The following is a 17,866-nucleotide window of genomic DNA, read 5'->3' on the forward strand; positions in this document are numbered from 1 at the left end:
CTTCCCAGCCTGCAGTCTGGCACCCTCCCCAGCCACTCCTGGCCTTCTCCACTTGCAGTTCCACAATGTAGAGAGTGTTCGTTACACACTTCTGGTTCAAACTCTCATTCCTCCTCTTGAGAACGAGCCTCTCTTCTCCAAGCCCTCCTTGTCCTAAGGAAAATGCCTGTGAGTGAGTGACTGCCAGCAAATCCCCATTAATGACATAGTCCAAATTTTCATGGGACACTCCCCAGCCACCCACCCATTCAACACGGCTCTGGAGTTTCTGGATTTCAGCAAGGAGACTCTTGAAGGTAGGAACAGTTTTCAAGACCCAAAGGGCATAAGCACTAAAGGCAGAAGGAAGCAGTGGAAGCAGAGAGCAACTTTGTTTGTTTGTTTGTTGTTTGTTTGTTTGTTTGAGACTGAGTTTCACTCTTGTTGCCCAGGCTGGAGTGCAGTGGCGCGATCTCTGCTCACCGCAACCTCCACCTCCTGAGTTCAAGTGATTCTCCTGCCTCAGCCTCCTGAGTAGCTGGGATTACAGGTGTGCACCACCACGCCTGGCAAATTTTGTATTTTAGTAGGGACGGGATTTTTCCATGATGTTGGTCAGGCTGGTCTCGAACTCCTCACCTCAGATGATCTGCTCTCTTTGGCCTTCCAAAGTGCTGGGATTACAGGTGTGAGCCACCGCGCCTGGCCAGAGCAACCTTTTAGAACCAGGCAACCCTGGACTTGATTAGTGGCTTCATCACAAACAATGTGAACTTGAACAAGTTATCTCACTAAGCTTCAGTTTCCTCGTCTGTGAAACTGTCTATAGCAGTGCCTCCTATAATTGTGAGGGCCAAATGAAAGACATAAAGCATCTAGCCCTATGCCTGTCCTTGAGGAGGTGCCCCAAGAAAGCTGCTATCTGGTTCTAGAAGCAAGGAGATGCTAGAAGGTGGGAGATGCTGAAGGAAGCCAAGTACGGATACTGGACTCTTGAGAGAGGGTCTCACTCTGTCACCCTGGCTGGAATGCAGTGGCATGATCCCGGTTCACTGCAGCCTCGACCTCCCAGGTCCAAGCAATTCTCCCCACCTCAGCCTCCCAAATAGCTGGAACTATAGGCACGTGCCACCACACCCAGCTAATTTTTTTTTTTTTTTTTTTTTTGTAGAAACAGGGTCCCATTATGTTGTCCAGGCTGGTCTCAAACTCCTAGACTCAAGCGAGCCTCCTGCCTAAGCCTCCCAAAGTGCTGGGATTACAGGCATGAGCCACCGCGCCTGACCTGGACCCCGTAATCTTGGGGCAGTGATAGATCTTGGACCTCTGGAGTCAGACTTAATGGTCTCCCGCAAGGCACCAACTCAGCAGCATCTGCTGAGACTTGGAGATGAGGGGCAGCCAGGATCAGGGTCTAGTTTCTCCAGCAGTTGGTCCTGAACTTCAAGACGTTGACTTCCCCAAGAATTGCTGGTGGCCGACAAAGAAGGCCTAGGGAGAGAAGCTGAAGAGAGCTGCTTCTATGAGAGTAGACTCTTGAGGAATCGCTGTAGAAGGGCCTGGGGTCCCAGGGGAGAAATCGCAATCAGCTAGGCATGGTGGCCTGCGCCCATAGTCCCTACTGCTTGGGAGGCTGAGGTGGGAGGATTTCTTGAGCCCAGGAGTTTGAGACCAGCCTGAGCAACACAGCAAGACCCCATCTCTTTAAAAACAAACGAAAATTAGGAAATAGCAGTAATCCTTTGCTTGTGAGTTGGCCTTGTCATCAAAGACAGGCTGACCATTCACGATGTGGCAAAACTTATTTCCTTGCAGAAAACTGCTAGTTTTCCCATTTTATTTTATTTTATTTTATTTTATTTTATTTACTTTACATTTTTTGAGACAGGGTCTCACTGTGTCACCTAGGCTGGAGTGCAGTGACGCGATCATGGCTCACTACAGCCTCGACCTCCTGGGCTCAACGGATCCTCCCAGCTCACCCTCCTGAGTAGCTGGGACTACAGGCATGTGCCACCATGCCTGGCTAGTTTTTAAATCTTTTTCATAGAGATGGGGGTCTCACTATGTTGCCCAGGCTGGTCTTAAACTCCTGGCCTCAAGTGATCCTCTCACCTTGGCCTCCCAAAGTGCTGGGATTACAGGCATGAACCACCATGCCTGACAGTTTACCAGATTTCTGATAGCAACCCAAGGGATGATTAATAAAGAATATTAAAAAGGTAACTTTAGTTAAGAAAAGTCCAACTTACCTTCAACCATCGTATGAGACCATCACAAATAGCCTCAGAAAATGAGTAACATACACGCAAAATCCACTCCCTTGAAAGTTTCCAGCCAGACGCAGTGGCTCACGCCTGAATCCCAGCACTTTGGGAGGCTGAGGTGGGAGGATCACTTGAGCCCAGGAGTTCGAGACCAGCCTGGGCAACAGAGTGAGACCCCAACTCTTTAAAAAAAAAAAATGGCCAGGTGCGGTGGCTCATGCCTATAATCTCAGCACTTTGGGAGGCCAAAGCGGGCGGATGACAAGATCAGGAGATCGAGACCATCATGGCTAACACAGTGAAACCCCGTCTCTACTAAAAATACAAAAAAAGTAGCCAGGCATGGTGGTGGGCACCTGTAGTCCCACCTACTCGGGGAGACTGAGGCAGGAGAATGGCTTGAACCCAGGAGGCGGAGCTTGCAGTGAGCCGAGATTGCGCCACTGCACTCCAGCCTGGGTAATAGAGCAAGATTCCGTCTCAAAAAAAAAAAAAAAAAAAAAAAGTTTCCAAAAAAGAGTCTCAGTCATGGGAAAAACTATTTGTTTTAACCTTCTGCCCTTGAAATGTAGAAACGGACACATGGTACGCCATTAGTAGGAACCAAGACCCGCCATCCGTGTTTAATTCCACTTTCTCGTATCTCTTCTAGAACATTCCTTCCTGTGCATTTGTTGCTGGCATTCACCTCCTTGCCTCTTCCCAGTAGCTCATGTAGTGGGTGTATGAGATTATAGCCCATGGAATTCTTGCGTAATTGTAATTACTCACATTAAAGCAAGGCCTCGAAGGATGCCTCATTCTCCAGGCTGTCATGTGGACATGGGTGTGGATAGACGTGGGCTGTATTTATCGTGGCCTGTGAGTTTTAATTTCTTGGAGGCAGCTTTATGAAAGCTGGCAGGAGTTTTTGTACTTCCTCGGGCCTTTTACTAATCCTCAAAGACAAACTTGTTCTTAATTTCCCAGGCCAGTTTATTGACCTCCGGGACGTGGTGAAAGATCTTATATTGTTCCTTCCTAGGAATATAAAATGTCTCCTTCCTCCCTTTGCTTCCTCTGGCAGCTTCTCCACCTTCTCCACCTCCTCGCCTGGTTCCGTCTCCCCATCTCTTTCTCCAGGCCTCTTGCCCTCCTCTCTTGCTCTCCTTCTTTCTGACCTTCTCTTTCTCTAACTCCTCTTCTCTCCTCCTCCTCTCATTCCCTCTTTCTTTCTCATATTCTCTCTCTCCTTTCTCCCAAAGACTAATCCAGCTGGTTTGCTGGATCCTAGGGAAAATCCCTAAGACATTAGGGTTTTTCAAAGTTTGTCCAAAGAGCCAAAGTTTGTCCTGTGAACCAAGACGCAGGGCTGCTGTGGGTGGCTGGGTCCAAAGTGTGCAGGATAACTCCAGGGCGCACCTGGCTCCGCTGGGGCTGCGTAGCCGCTCACCTGGTCAGCCAGGCCCCAGGGGCAGCAGCTGGGACCCTTCTGCCTGGATGCAGAGGAAGGTGAGTGGGGTCTGGGCTGCTTCTTTCCGCCCTTCACTAACCTCCCCCTTTCTCAGTATATTGGGGGAAAGCACTTACTTTTTTTTGTTTGTTTTTTGTTTTTTGATATGGAGTCTCACTCTGTCGCCCAGGCTGGAGCGCAGTGGCACAATCTCAGCTCACTGCTACCTCTGCCTCCCGGGTTCAAGCGATTCTCCCACCTCAGTAGCCTCCCGAGTAGCTGGGACTACAGGCGTGTGTCACCATGCCCAGCTAATTTTTGTATTTTTAGTAGAGACGGGATTTCACCACGTTGCCCAGGCTGGTCTCGAACTCCTGACCTCAGGTGATCCACCCACCTCAGCCTCCCAAACCTGGGATACAGGTGTGAGCCACTGGGTTCGGCCTTTTTAAAATTTTTTAAAATCCTTCCTGCCTGGCTTTGTTGTCATCCTTTTAATTGATGAGACTGGGACTCCCAAAGCTCCTTGCCTCACAGGCCCCGCGCTTCTTCCCTTCCTTCCGTTTTTCTCTGTCTTCCTATTTTGTCGACTCCTCCGTAGGCTCCTGCTTGGGGTTCTCCCTCTCTGTCTCTCGTTATCCCACCCCTCTCTTCTTCTCTGTCTTCCCTCTTTCTCTCCCTCTTATCCCTCTTGAGATCGCATACTATGGGCAGACAGGAGCAGAGAGAAATGGAAAATCTGGAGAGAAGTTTGTCCAACATGCCCGGGGCATCTCCCCAGGTGTTTTCTAGAGCACTCCTCCTATAAAAGGAGGAAAAGGACTATGAACCACCTAGACTCACCAGTTTGAGATTCTACAACTGCAAACCTGTTCTCCAGTCCCCTCTAAAGCGATTCTTGGTAGAGGACAGCTTTGGAGTCAGAAAGGACTACGTTTGAATCCAGATTCCTTGAGAACTTACACGAATTTGTTAAACCTCAGTTTTCCCATCCATAAAATGGGGACAAGAAATACTTCTTGGAGTTTCAAAAACTAAATGAAATAGCATATACGGCAGGGGTTTAGAATGTGTTAGGTACACGGCGAATTCCTTCCTTCCTTCCTTCCTTCTTCCCTCCCTCCCTCCTCTTCTTTTCTTCTCTTTTCTTTTTCTTTCTTTTCCTTTCTTTCTTCCTTTCTCCTTCCTTCCTTCCTTCCTTCCTCTCTTCCTTTTTCTCTTTTTCTTTCTTTCTTCCCTCCCTCTCACCCTCCCTCCCTCACAGAGAATTTGGAATCTGCAAAGACTTAGGATAAACAGCAAAGCTTGGCAGCTGAAACATAAGAAAGTGTAGAGTTCCGTTTATTCCTTTCTGAATGGGTTGGTGCAATTTCCTATAGATGGTAAGAGCCCCCAGGTCAACTTTTATTCTGTGTATGCTGTGTAACTGCATTTGAATCTTTAATGTTTAAGTAGTAGCTGCTTCCCCTAAGCTAGCATGATTGTTAGACGTCCCATTAGTGTGTTTATCTATTTTTAATTTCACTAGCAATGTGTGAAAGCATTCTCAAGGGAAAAAACAAAAACAAAATCAAATAGGATAATAGAAAAATGCTGGCTGGGTGCAGTGGCTCATGCCTGTAATCCCAGCTCTTTGGAAGGCCAAGGCAGGCAGATCACTTGAGGCCAGGAGTTTGAGACCAGCCTGGCCAACATGGCGAAACCCCGTCTCTACTAAAAATACAAAAATTAGCCAGGCATGGTGGCAGGCGCCTATAATCCCAACTACTTGCAAGGGTAAGGCAGGAGAATCGCTTGAACCCTGGAGGCAGAGGTTGCAGTGAGCTGAGATCGTGCCACTGCACTCCAGCCTGGGTGAGAGGGTGAGACTCTGTCTCAAAAAAAAAGAAAAGAAAAATGCCCCTTGGCTATCCCCAGAAATCCTAACTCTGTCCCCAGAGGTAACAACAGCTTGGTGTGTGTCCTTTTCCATTTTTATTCATATGCATATATGTACATGCAGAAATGCATAGGTTTATCTTGTGATTGTAAACATAAAATGTGGCCAGGTGCGGTGGCTCGTGCCTGTAATCTCAGCACTTTGGGAGGCTGAGGAGGGCAGATCATGAGGTTAGGAGTTTCGAGACCAGCCTGACCAACATGGTAAAACCCCGTCTCTACTAAAAATACAAAAATTAGCCGGGCATGGTGGCGCGCACCTGTACTCCCAGCTACTCAGGAACCTGGGGCAGGAGCATCGCTTGAACTCCGGAGCCAGAGGTTACAGTGAGCCAAGATTGCGCCACTGCACTCCAGCCTGGGCAACAAAGTGAGACTCCATCTCAAAAACAACAACAACAAAAAAGAAACATAAAATCATACAATGCATCCTTACTGTTACTATTCTGCAACTTGGTCATTTGTTTCTTTATTAGTTTAACATGCTAGTCCAGGCACAGTGATTCACACCTATAATCCCAGCAATTTGGGAGGCCAAGGCAGATGGATCACTTGAGCCCAGAACTTCAAGACCAGCCTGGCCAACAGCGGGAGACCCCATGTCTACAAAGACAAAAAAAATTAGCTGGCTGTGGTGATACGCACCTGTAGTCCCAGCTACTCAGGAGGCTGGGGTGGAAGGATCATTTGGACCCAGGAGGTTGAGGCTGAGCTATGATCGAGCCACCATACTCCAGCATGGGTGACAGAGCAAGACCCTGTCTCCAAAAAACCTGTGACAAAATACAAAGAATTAGTGGACCTGTGTAAAGAATGTATGGAAATTTTAGGAGTGTTTTTTCTAATTTTTCTTAAAACTTGAATTCTTTATGTTTTTTAAATTACATAATAAATACAATGTCGTGTCAGGGAAATTCAAGTTAAAATATCACTGACATATCTTTTATTACAATTGAATTGTCACAAACAAAATTATACTATCCAAGGACCAAGGAAAGGGCATACTCAGATACTACTGTTTGGTGTGCAAATAGACATAACCTGTTTGAATGTATCCTACTGAGATACTTGCACAAGTACATGAGAAAATGTATAAGGATTTTTAGGATTTAAATGAAACTCTTTTTTTTTTTTTTTCTGGAGACAGTCTCGCTCTGTTGCCCAGGCTGGAGTACAATGGCGCGATCTCGGCTCCCTGCAAGCTCCGCTTCCTGGGTTCACGCCATTCTCCTACCTCAGCCTCCGGAGTAGCTGGGACTATAGGCACCCGCCACCATGCCCAGCTAATTTTTCGTATTTTTAGTAGAGATGGGATTTCACCGTGTTAGCCAGGATGGTCTCAGTCTCCTGACCTCGTGATCTGCCCATCTCGGCCTCCCAAAGTGCTGGGATTACAGGCATGAGCCACCACGCCCGGCCCAAATGAAACTCTTTAATGCCGTTTCATTTGTTTTGTTTGCTTTTAAAAGTTTTTAATATGAAAAAGTTTTGTTTTTCTTCCTCTTTTTTTGAGACCAAGTCTCGCTCTGTTGCCTAGTCTGGAGTACAGTGGTTCGATCTTGGCTTACTGCAACCTCTGCCTCCCGGATTCAGGTGATTCTCATGCCTCAGCCTCCCTAGTAGCTGGGACTACAGGTGCACACCACCATGCTTAGCTAATTTTTGTGGTTTTTGTAGAGATGGGGTTTCACCCCATTGACCAGGCTGATCTTGAACTCCTGGCCTCAAATAATCCATCTACCTTGGCCTCCCAAATTACAGGCATGAGGCACCACGCCTGGCCTAATAGGAAAAGTTTTAAACAAAAAAATATGGAATGCTTCACAAATTTGTGTATCCTTCCTGCTCAGGGGCCATGTAACCTTCTCTGCCATTCTGATTTTAGCGTGTGTGCTGCCAGAGCAAGCACTGCAGCTTTATTTGTAATACCAAGACACGGGTGGAGATGGTCAAAATGTTCAATCACATTTATGTGGGTAAAATGTATTTGGCTTTGTTTATGATCTGGATTAATATGAAGCTCTTCAACAGAATGACATGGAAGAGTGTCCAAGATAGATTGTTGGGTGAAAAAAAAAAAAAAGCAATTTACAGAACAAAATGTTTCCTATGATTGCATTTTTGTAATAAAGACACGAAACCTATGCACACGCATGTGTTCACATCCTCATTCACTCACTCACGTTTGAATGTGCACAGGAAAAAGTTTGGAAAAATACACATGAAACAGTTACCAGATCATTCTCTAGAAATTCCTCTAGTCCTGGGGAAAGACCACCCAGCTCCGTCTCTCAAGTCCTCAGGCTGGCTGTGGAGGGTCCTCTCCAAAGAGCCTTGTGCTGGAACAACAGGGGTGCCTCCGGCCAGCCAGAAATCCCCAACCGGTGCCTATCGGCTTGTTAGCTGCACCTCTTTGCTGTGCCACCAAATTGCTGGCAAACGCCCCTACCAAGCGCTGCTGTTTCCAGCCCCATAATGGCCAGGGCCCCTCCCCATCGCCACCAGGCCTGCAGGGCAGGCAGGGTCATTACTGAGTTCCAATGAAGGGAGTGTTTATTATTGTTGTCGGTTTGATGCTGATCCCAAAAGGACCTAATCAACAGGTAATAAGACCTCATGGGAGTGATTAGAAACCTCAACTTTAACCCTGTTAGAACCGCAGCGGAGAAAGCCAGAGTCACTTCAGGACTGTGCCCCACACTCCACAGGGCCTGATGGGGAGGGGGCCAGAGAGGTACTGATGGGTGTGCTCCAGGACCGGCAGAGAAGGGGATCTAGAGGGAGGAGGAGAGATCCAAAATTTAGTTTACACAATAATATACATCCATGGGGCATAATCCCAGCACTTTGTGAGGTCAATGTGGGAGGATCACTTGAGCCTAGGAGTTTGAGACTGCAGCGAGCCGTGATCCCACCACTGCACTCTAGCCTGGGCGACAGAGCAATAACCTCAAAACAAACAAACACAAAATAATATACATCCTCCTCCTCTTCATCGTCATCCTCCTCCTCATCACTATTCTCTCTTTTTTTTTTTAAGGTAAGGTCTTGCTCTGTCACCCAGGCTGAAGTGCAGTGGCGTGATCACCACTCACTGCAGCCTCAACCTCCCAGGCCCAAGCAATCCTTCCACCTCAGCCTCTTGAGCAGCTGGGACCATGGGGGCACACCAGCATACCCAGCTAATTTTTAAAATTTTCTATAGAGACGAGGTCTCACTATGTTGCTCAGGCTGCCCTCAAACTCCTAGGCTCAGCGACCCTGCTACCTTGGCCTCCCAAAGTGGGACTGCAGGTGTGAGCCACCACACCCAGCCCATTATCATCATTCTTGATTGAAAACCTGTGCTAGGTGCATGGGGTTCCAAAGCAAATAAGCATGGTGCCCTCAAGATGCTCACAGCATGGGAATAAAGACTCAAAACGCCATAGGAGCTATGCTACGGAACAGGTTTGTTCCAGGCACGGGAGTGATGTGGAGGAGGGAATTCTCAACCTTGCTGGGTGAGTCAGGGAAAGCAGATGCCCCAGTAAAGTGATATCTTGTCATACGCAGATGTGACAACATTTGTCGTTTGAGCAGAAAGGGCTTATATTTAAACACCCACCTCTAACGTGGATCTCCTTTTGTCTTTGAAGCTGCCTTATATCCTTTTTTTTTTCCAATAAGATTTGATGTGGAATATATAAAACTAAAGAGGAATCAATTTTATTTTATTTTATATTTTATTTTATTTTATTATTTTTTGAGACTGAGTCTCGCTGTGTCGCCCAGGCTGGAGTGCAGTGGTATGATCTTGGCACACTGCAACCTCCACCTCCTAGATTTAAGCAATTCTTCTGCCTCAGCATCCCGAGTAGCTGAGATTACAGGTGTGCACCACCACACTCAGCTACTTTTTTTGTATTTTTAGTAGAGACAGTATGAGATATGTTGGTCTCGAACTCCTGACCTCAAGTGATCTGCCTGTCTCGGCCTCCCAAAGTGCTAGGATTATAGGCATGAGCCACTGCACCCAGCCTAAAGAGGAATGAATTTTAAAATACATACTTAAATACTTGCTTTTTTGATATTACAAGTGACTCACCTGCTAACCAGTTAGATGGATTGTTAGTCCCATCCATTAGCAAAACTTAATGCCTGATACAATAGCAGTGTCCTGACCCATTTGTCATTACCCACATGGTGACCAAGTGCATTGTTACATAACTGTCACATGAGGACACCCTTGGAACTAGACTGACTAACTATACGCAGGGGCACCATCATTATTGTCAATGGATAGTTGATAAATGTTTTGATTACTTAAACTTTCTAAGGCAGGGCTTCCATGATGAATGATGGGAACTTGGAGACAAAGTCACATCTACACAGGCCAAATTGGCCCCTGGCTTTTTCCAACTTGCACAGAATTACAACAGCCTCTCTAGTTATTGCTGTGCAAGATATTGCATCTTGCATAAAACTAGCTGCAAGTGTTATATGAGCTGGGATGACTGATTTGACCAGGCCCAAGGGCACAATAAAGGAATGATATCAGATAGGACATGCAGCCATCTGACTGCTTGGCCCTTTGTAGCCTTTTAAGAGCACTCACCCTTAGAGAGGGAGAGTTTGTATATCTTCCATCTTGTGTAATCCTGGGTTCTCATCCTGCTAGAACAAAAGTCTTGGAGCCCAAAAACTGACACCATGCAAAAAAGCATGGGCCTTTAAAGTCTTCTCAGAGCTAAGGAAGCTTCACCACCATAAAAGAATGTTATTTACATCATAATAAATAAATTAAAAAAAAAAAAAAAAGAATGTTAAATTCCGCAGATTCTTATTTTACAATTCATCCAGCCACCTAGAACCCAGCAGTGGGTGTGGAAGAAAAAGAACAAGACAAGATCCTTGCTCCTAAGGATCTTGCACTGTAACTGAGGGAAATGGGCGGAAATCATTGGAATACTATGAGAAAAGTCAGGCAGTAGCCAAAGCTCAGGGAACTAAGAGAAGCCCCAACATGTCATGGGGACGAGGGGTCTGGGAGGGCTTCCAAGAAACATTGAAACTGTGTTTTGCATGGCAGAGAGGATTCCCTGGCTCTGAGGTTGGTGTTCCAGGCGGCATGTATTGCTTAGGATAGAGGTAAATGATGTGGACGAGGGAAGGGGGTCCATGTACATATAGGGAGTGGGAGAGATGAGGGGGTAGAAGAAAAGCTGGATCTAAAGGAATCTTGATCATGATGATCATGAGGGCCACGAAAAGAATTTTTGACCTGGAAAGCCATGGCAGTGAAATGGTTTTTTTTTTTTTTTTTTTTAATTAACAACAAAAATATTTAATTTAATTTTATTTTTTGAGACAGAGGCTCACTGTCACCCAGGCTGGAGTGCAGTGGCACAATCTCAGCTCACTGCAATGTCCGCCTCCCAGGATCAAGTGATTCTCCTGCCTCAGCCTCCCAAGTAGCTGGGATTACAGGCGCCCGCCACCATGCCCAGCTGATTTTTGTGTTTTTAGTAGAGACGGGTTTTCGCCATGTTGGCCAAGCTGGTCTTGAAACTTCTGACCTCAAGTGATTCACCTGCCTTTGCCTCCCAAAGTGCTGGGATTACAAACATGAGCCACCACGCCCTGCCCAGCAACCAAAAACTGACTATTAAACAGTGGCCAAGGGTATATATGTGCAAGAGTTCATCACCAAGCACAGTGAGTGACGGCTGCAGTAGCTTGCTGTTTTGTAGTCCTCTTCCCTCTGCAGTATGCTCGCATCACTTTTTCTTCTCAGAATGGTCCAGTGACAAACATACTTGACAGATCCCTGCCTTTAGGGATCTCACAGTCAAGAGAGGGACAGACTTGGGTTTGATCACTCAGCCATATGACGATGAAAGCGAACATAAAATGCTGTAGGAGCATATGGGGGAGAGAATGGTGGGGTTGAAGGAGTGGCCAAGGAAGGCTTCTGAAGTAGCCACTTTTGAGCCACATGTTAAAAGTTAGCCAGGTGAATGGAATACTATGCAGCCATAAAAAAGGATGAGTTCACGTCCTTTGTAGGGACATGGATGAAGCCAGAAACCATCATTCTGAGCAAACTATCGCAAGGATAGAAAAGCAAGCACCGCATGTTCTCACTCATAGGTGGGAATTGAACAATGAGATCACTTGGACACAGGAAGGGGAACATCAGACACTAGGGCCTGTTGTGGGGTGGGGGTGGGAGGGATGGCATTAGGAGAGATACCTAATGTAAATGACGAGTTAATGCGTGCAGCACACCAACACGGCACACGTATACATATGTAACAAATCTGCACGTTGTGCACATGTACCATAGAACTTAAAGAATAATAATAATAATAATAAAAACAGTTTAAGAACTAAATAAATGGAGAAGTATGCCCTTTAAAATAAAAAAAAAGTTAGCCAGGTGAAGAGGATACAGGATCAGGCCTACACCTGAGGTGAACTGAGGCCCTGAGAGGTTCTTCTCTAGAGACCCTGTGTGTTCCCATTATGCTCATACAGCTGAGCCTGTGAACTATGAACCGGCCTCATGTGGTACATCCTCCCCCAGAGTCTCTCATAAAGAAAATGTCCCCACTCCTTCACTGAGAGATTTGCCCAAATGGTCATATTTAAATCCACAGGAGGCTGGGCATGGTGTCTCATGCCTGTAATCCCAGCACTTTGGGAGGCTGAGGTGGGTGGATCACTTGAGTCCAGGAGTTGAGGCCACCCTGGGCAACAGAGCGAAACCCTGTCCCTACCAAAAATTAGCTGGACGTGGTGGCGCGCACCTGTTGTCCCAGCTACTCGGGAGGCTGAGGCCCCAGAATCACTTGAGCCCAGGAGGTGGAGGTTGCATTGAACTGAGATCATGCTACTGCACTCCAGCCTGGGTGACAGAGTGAGACTCTATCACAAAAAATATAAAACAAATAAATAAATAAATACATAAAATAAATACATAGGGAGCACATAATTCCAAAACGTAGAGATTAAGCATTGAGTTACCCAATGATTGTGGCAGTGACCTCAATGCCTGTCCATCTGGAGACCTTCTATAACAGTCTTTTCATAACCTAACATGTCAATTTACTTTGTCCCAAAGATGCCTAGCTAGTTCTTCCTTGGAGGCCACCATCACACAGCTTCCGTGGGAAGTCGTGAGACAGGGAGATAGACCAGTGGAATCAGTGTCTTCAGTTAGTTTGGAACTCTGGCCAAATCACTAAACTCCTTGCCTTGGTTTACTACATTATTTCCCACCATATCTGCCAAAACAAGCCTAGTTTTATCTGAAGATCTAGGAAGATGATCTATGTTAAAATGTCTCTGTAAAGAGGCCTACAGATAAAAGCCTCCACCCAGACTGTTATAGGAGGTCTCCAGATGGACAGGCATTGAGGTTACTGCCACAATCATTGGGTAACTCAATGCTTAATCTCCACATTTTAGGAAACCCAGAAAATATTAATCAGACTCTTAGAATGTTCATACACTATGAGTGGGCCAAAAGGAGGTATAAGCTATGATTCCTACCCTGAGGAGTCCACGGACTCACAGAGGAGTTTGGATACAAAAACAAATTAACCGTACTGCAATATGAAAGTGCTGTAATAGAGGAAGGTTCAGAGAGCTATGGAAATAAGGATAAGGAAGTAATTAATTCTCGCCAAGCATCTTCCTGTGGGCCACCAGTGGGAGGAGAGACCCTCTGGGAGGAGGGAACTGCTGGAGGACAGCCCTAGTGGTATGAGGGCACAGGGCTTGTTGAAGGAAAAGGCAAAGTCTGGTTTGGGGTGCCCAACATTGGGGTACATGAGTAAGGCCAGGAGACAAGGCTAGGAACCTGAGATACTCATGGCCCAGGATTTTAAGCCTTATCCAGTAGAACTGGGAGCCAGTAAAGACCTTTTCAAAGATAATAGGCTGGGCGCAGGGGATCATGCCTGTAATCCCAGCACTTTGGGAGGCTGAAGCGGGTGGATCACTTGAGGTCAGGAGTTCGAGACCAGCTTGGCCAACATGATGAAACCCTGTGTCTACCAAAAATACAAAAATTAGCTGGGGGTGTTAGCAGATGCCTGTAATCCCAGCTACTCAGGAGGCTGAGGCAGGAGAATCGATTGAACCTGAGAGGCGGAGGTTGCCGTGAGCTGAGATTGCACCACTGCACTCCATCCTGGGCAACAGAGTGAGACTCTGTCTCAAAAAAAAAAAACCAAAGATGTAAATGTAGGAACACCAGTACCCAATGGTTACCATTCACTGAGTGCCTGACCTAGGCCAGGAACCATGTTAAGTACTTAACGTTTGTTGTCTCTTTTGACCTTTATAACAACCTATAAGAGAGGTGCTATTATTACTTCCCTTTTACAGCAGATGAGACTGAGGCTTAGAGAGGTAAGGAACTTACCAAAGATCACCCAATAAGCAATAGAGCTGGGGTTCTCACCTCAAACTCAGATGGTGGTTTTTGTGTGTTTTTCTTCAAATTTCCATGTTAGCAAATGCAGGCAGATTGACAGCCAGCAATACCAAAGACAGAAAGGCTAGCTATGCTTATGAAAGTGTTTGGAAGGTCAAAAATCTATACACACATCGCTACATGTCAGCAGTGGGCCTGCAATTAAGAAATTCACCTATTCAATTCAACAAATAGTTTTCAAAGCACCATACATAAGGTCCTATGCTAGAGAAAAGCAAAGGTGACCTGAAGAACCTCACTTCCAAGAGCTTCAAGTCTAGTGGAAGAAATAGAAAAGCATGCATAGATATGTATTTCACAAAGCAGACGGATGCCGGAAAAGAGGGGCAATGTGTACCCTGGATTTCGATACTGGAAGTGGCAGCATTTGACATCTTGAGGTGAGTGAGCTCATGTGAACATTTCCAAGTTCTTTATCTGCAAGAGCAGAAGTGAGGATGGAAGCGGCCAGGCACGGTGGCTCACTCCTGTAATCCCAGCACTTTGGGAGGCTGAGGCAGGCGAATCACCTGAGGTCAGGAGTTTGAGACCAGCCTGGACAACGTGGTAAAACCCTGTCTCTACTAAAAATACAAAAATTAGCCAGGCGTGGTGTCAGGTGCCTGTAACCCAGCTACTCGGGAGGCCGAGGCACAAAAATCACTTGAACCGAGGAGGCAGAGGCTGCAGTGAGCCGAGATGGCGCCACTGCACGCCAGCCTGGGCGACAGGAGGAGACCCTGTCTCAAAAAAAAAAAAAAAAAAAATGGTGAGAATGGAAGAAATATTACTGAAGAGGTAGCACCCAGCTAGAGTGAGGTGCATATTGGAAGGGGCGGTGTACTAGGTGAGGAGGACTGGAAGGTTGAGGTTTGAAGCCCAGGGTCTGTGAAACAGTGATGTCATTAACAAAAATAAGGAAGTCAAGAAGCAGGAAATCTGAACATGAAATAGAATCTGGAAGAAATGCCAAACTTCAGCCAGGCACACTGGCTCACGCACGTAATCCCAGCACTATGGGAGGGTGAGGTGAGCGGATCACTTGAAGTCAGGAGTTCGAGACCAGCCTGGCCAACATGGTGAAACCCCATCTCTACTAAAAATTAAAAAGAAAAAATTAGCTGGGCGTGGTGGCGGGTGCCTGTTTTCCCAGCTACTCAGGAGGCTGAGGCAGGAGAATTGCTTGAACCAGGGAGACAGAGGTTGCAGTGAGCCGAGATCGCGCCATTGCACTCCAGCCTGGGTGACAGAGCAAGACTCTGTCTCAAAAAAATAGAACGATACCTTTCAACATGGTAATTATATTACTTGTGCCAAAAGACAATGTTCTGAAATTTCTGAGTGATGCTGAGGAGTCCAAAGCCCACCTTAGAAATTCTGATTCAGTAGATCTTGAATGGGGCTCATCAATTTGTGTTACATTTTGAAATTTTGAGAAGATGGTTTATGGGCCACAACTGAGATATAATGGTGCTGCAATGCTCTAATGGTGCAAATGGGATGGAGGGGAATCGAAAGTGAAGCAGAGAAGATTGTATTAGATTGGCCAAGAGGAAGGCAAGCGGGACTCAGAGCTGATGGGATTCGGAACAGGTGGATTTAGATGGTTTGAGAATGAACAAGGGGGTGAGGGAGGCCTGAAGCACCAGAGTAAGGACATGGCAGATCCTAAGGACATGAATAAAGCAGAAAGCAGCAGTGAGGTGCTGGGGATCCCTTGTTTTCCATGTTTAATTCTCAGAATCCTTTCTTAGAGAATCCTGGAAGTTGGCCAGGCACGGTGGCTCACCCCTGTAATCTCAGCACATTGGGAGGCCGAGATGGGCAGAACACCTGAGGTCAGGAGTTCAAGACCAGCCTGGCCAACATAGTGAAACTCCATCTCTACAAAAATACAAACATTAGCCGGGCGTGGTGGTGGGCGCCTGTAATCCCAGCTACTTGGGAGGTTGAGGCAGGAGAATCACTTGAACCTGGGAGGTGGAGGTTACCCAGGAGGCAGAGGTTGTAGTGAGTCAAGGTTGTGCCACTGCACTCCAGCCTGGGTGACAGAGCAAGACTCCATCTCAAAAAAAAAAAAAAAAAAAAAAAAAAAAAAAAAGGAAGGAGGGGATTCCTGGAAATTGAATTCTAACCTGGAAATCAGAAAACTGGGAGATGTTTCCATTTAAGCATGGTGAAGGGGCTCTCTTGCACTCCGCCACTTCCTGATATTTCTGAGAACCAAATTCTGCCAAAGATTTGCAAAGTTAATCAAACCCAGCAAACCTGGGCTAGATCAAAGAAAAAGGCACGCCTGTTGGTCAGATCATCTCAGCTCTTGAGTCCTAGTGGCTGATGTTTATTTGTTCATCTGATCCAGGTGTTTTTGAGTACTTACCATTGGCTTCAGGCTGTTCTAGAGTATGTCAGGGTCATCCATCAGTTGTCCGTCTTCTCTGCACTGTCTATTCCTTCTCTGCTCACTAGCTCAACTCTCAGAAATTAGGAGAAGGAATGAAAAAGAAATGGAATGAAACCAAATACGTGTGGCTACTTCCTAATAGTTTTAATGAGAGGCTCAATGGTGGAGCCCCGGAATTGTCAACAGCACAGGTATCTTTCACCTGAATTCCCCTTGCCCCCAACCCCACCCTGTGTTCATGTGTAATGGGCTGATACCCATAGTGAGATGGTGAACATTTAAATAGCATCTCAAGTCCTCAAGACAATACAATGTTCCCAGGAAAGGGATTCCACTGAGAAGGCCCCAGGTAGCCAGAAGAAGTAGTTCCAAGGTATTCCAAGATAATCCAAGGCATGGCTGATGCGTATCGTGGACTGGATGCCCCAGATGACTCTGAACATTTGGCCTGTTCCTGCTTTCTCCTTCCCCTTCCCACCCCATGTCTCTTCCTGCTGAGAGCAGGACACACAGAGCTCATCTCTCTCTTTTCTTTTCTTTTTTTTTTTTTTTTTTTGAGATGGAGTCTCACTCTGTCACCCAGGTTGGAGTGCCGTGACATGATCTCAGCTCAATGCAACCTCTGCCTCCAGGGTTCAAGCTATTCTCCTGCCTCTGCCTTCTGAGCAGCTGGGATTAAAGGCACCTGCAACCACGCCCAGCAAATTTTTGTATTTTTAGTAAAGACGGGGTTTCACCATGTTGGCCAGGCTGGTCTCAAACCCCCGACCACAGGTGATTCACCTGACTCGGCCTCCCAAAGTGCAGGGATTACAGGTGTGAACCACGACGCCTGGCCAGAGCTCATCTCTTAATATTTCCAAATAAAGCTGTGGTAAGAACCTAACCGTCTGGTGTGACAAAAATAAAAAACTCTGACAACAAAAATTACTCTTCAAAGTAAAGTATTATTTTAGGGTGACATTATTTTTTAAATTCACATTTTTCATTTGTTGTAACACGTAGCCATTCTGTGAACACATAGATAAGAGGATACAATAGCTATTTGACAGTGTAGTTCTCAGAATATTTGCATATCCAAGAGATTATTTCAGCAAGTATACTTAGACTGACCCTATTAACCATTCACAATATTTTGTCTTGAATCCAATTCACACTCTATAGACACGTCCAATTCACATTTCAGCTCTTACGCTGTTTTCCCTTCTAGACTGTATATTAGGAAATAAATCCCTAACATCAAATTTCATGACAACCTCTGCTCTGGCTGACATGATTGAAAGGGAATTTCACTCATCCCAGGTGATTCTATTTCTTAATTTGTTCTTTAGCATACCTGAGAAGCAGCTTGTTTTATCAAGTCCAATTTAGGGGGTGGAGGC

General features: G+C 46.1%; 1 non-coding gene across 1 annotated transcript; it reads right to left on the reverse strand.

The window, feature by feature from the left end:
• Positions 1-7,421: 7,421 nt before the first annotated feature.
• LOC112614948 lies at positions 7,422-7,525 on the reverse strand. Its single transcript, XR_003117239.1, has one exon. It is a non-coding gene; the product is annotated as a U6 spliceosomal RNA (small nuclear RNA).
• Between the last annotated feature and the right edge of the window lie 10,341 nt (positions 7,526-17,866).

The sequence above is a fragment of the Theropithecus gelada genome, chromosome 20, assembly GCF_003255815.1.
Source record: "Theropithecus gelada isolate Dixy chromosome 20, Tgel_1.0, whole genome shotgun sequence".
Classification (NCBI taxonomy): domain Eukaryota; kingdom Metazoa; phylum Chordata; class Mammalia; order Primates; family Cercopithecidae; genus Theropithecus; species Theropithecus gelada.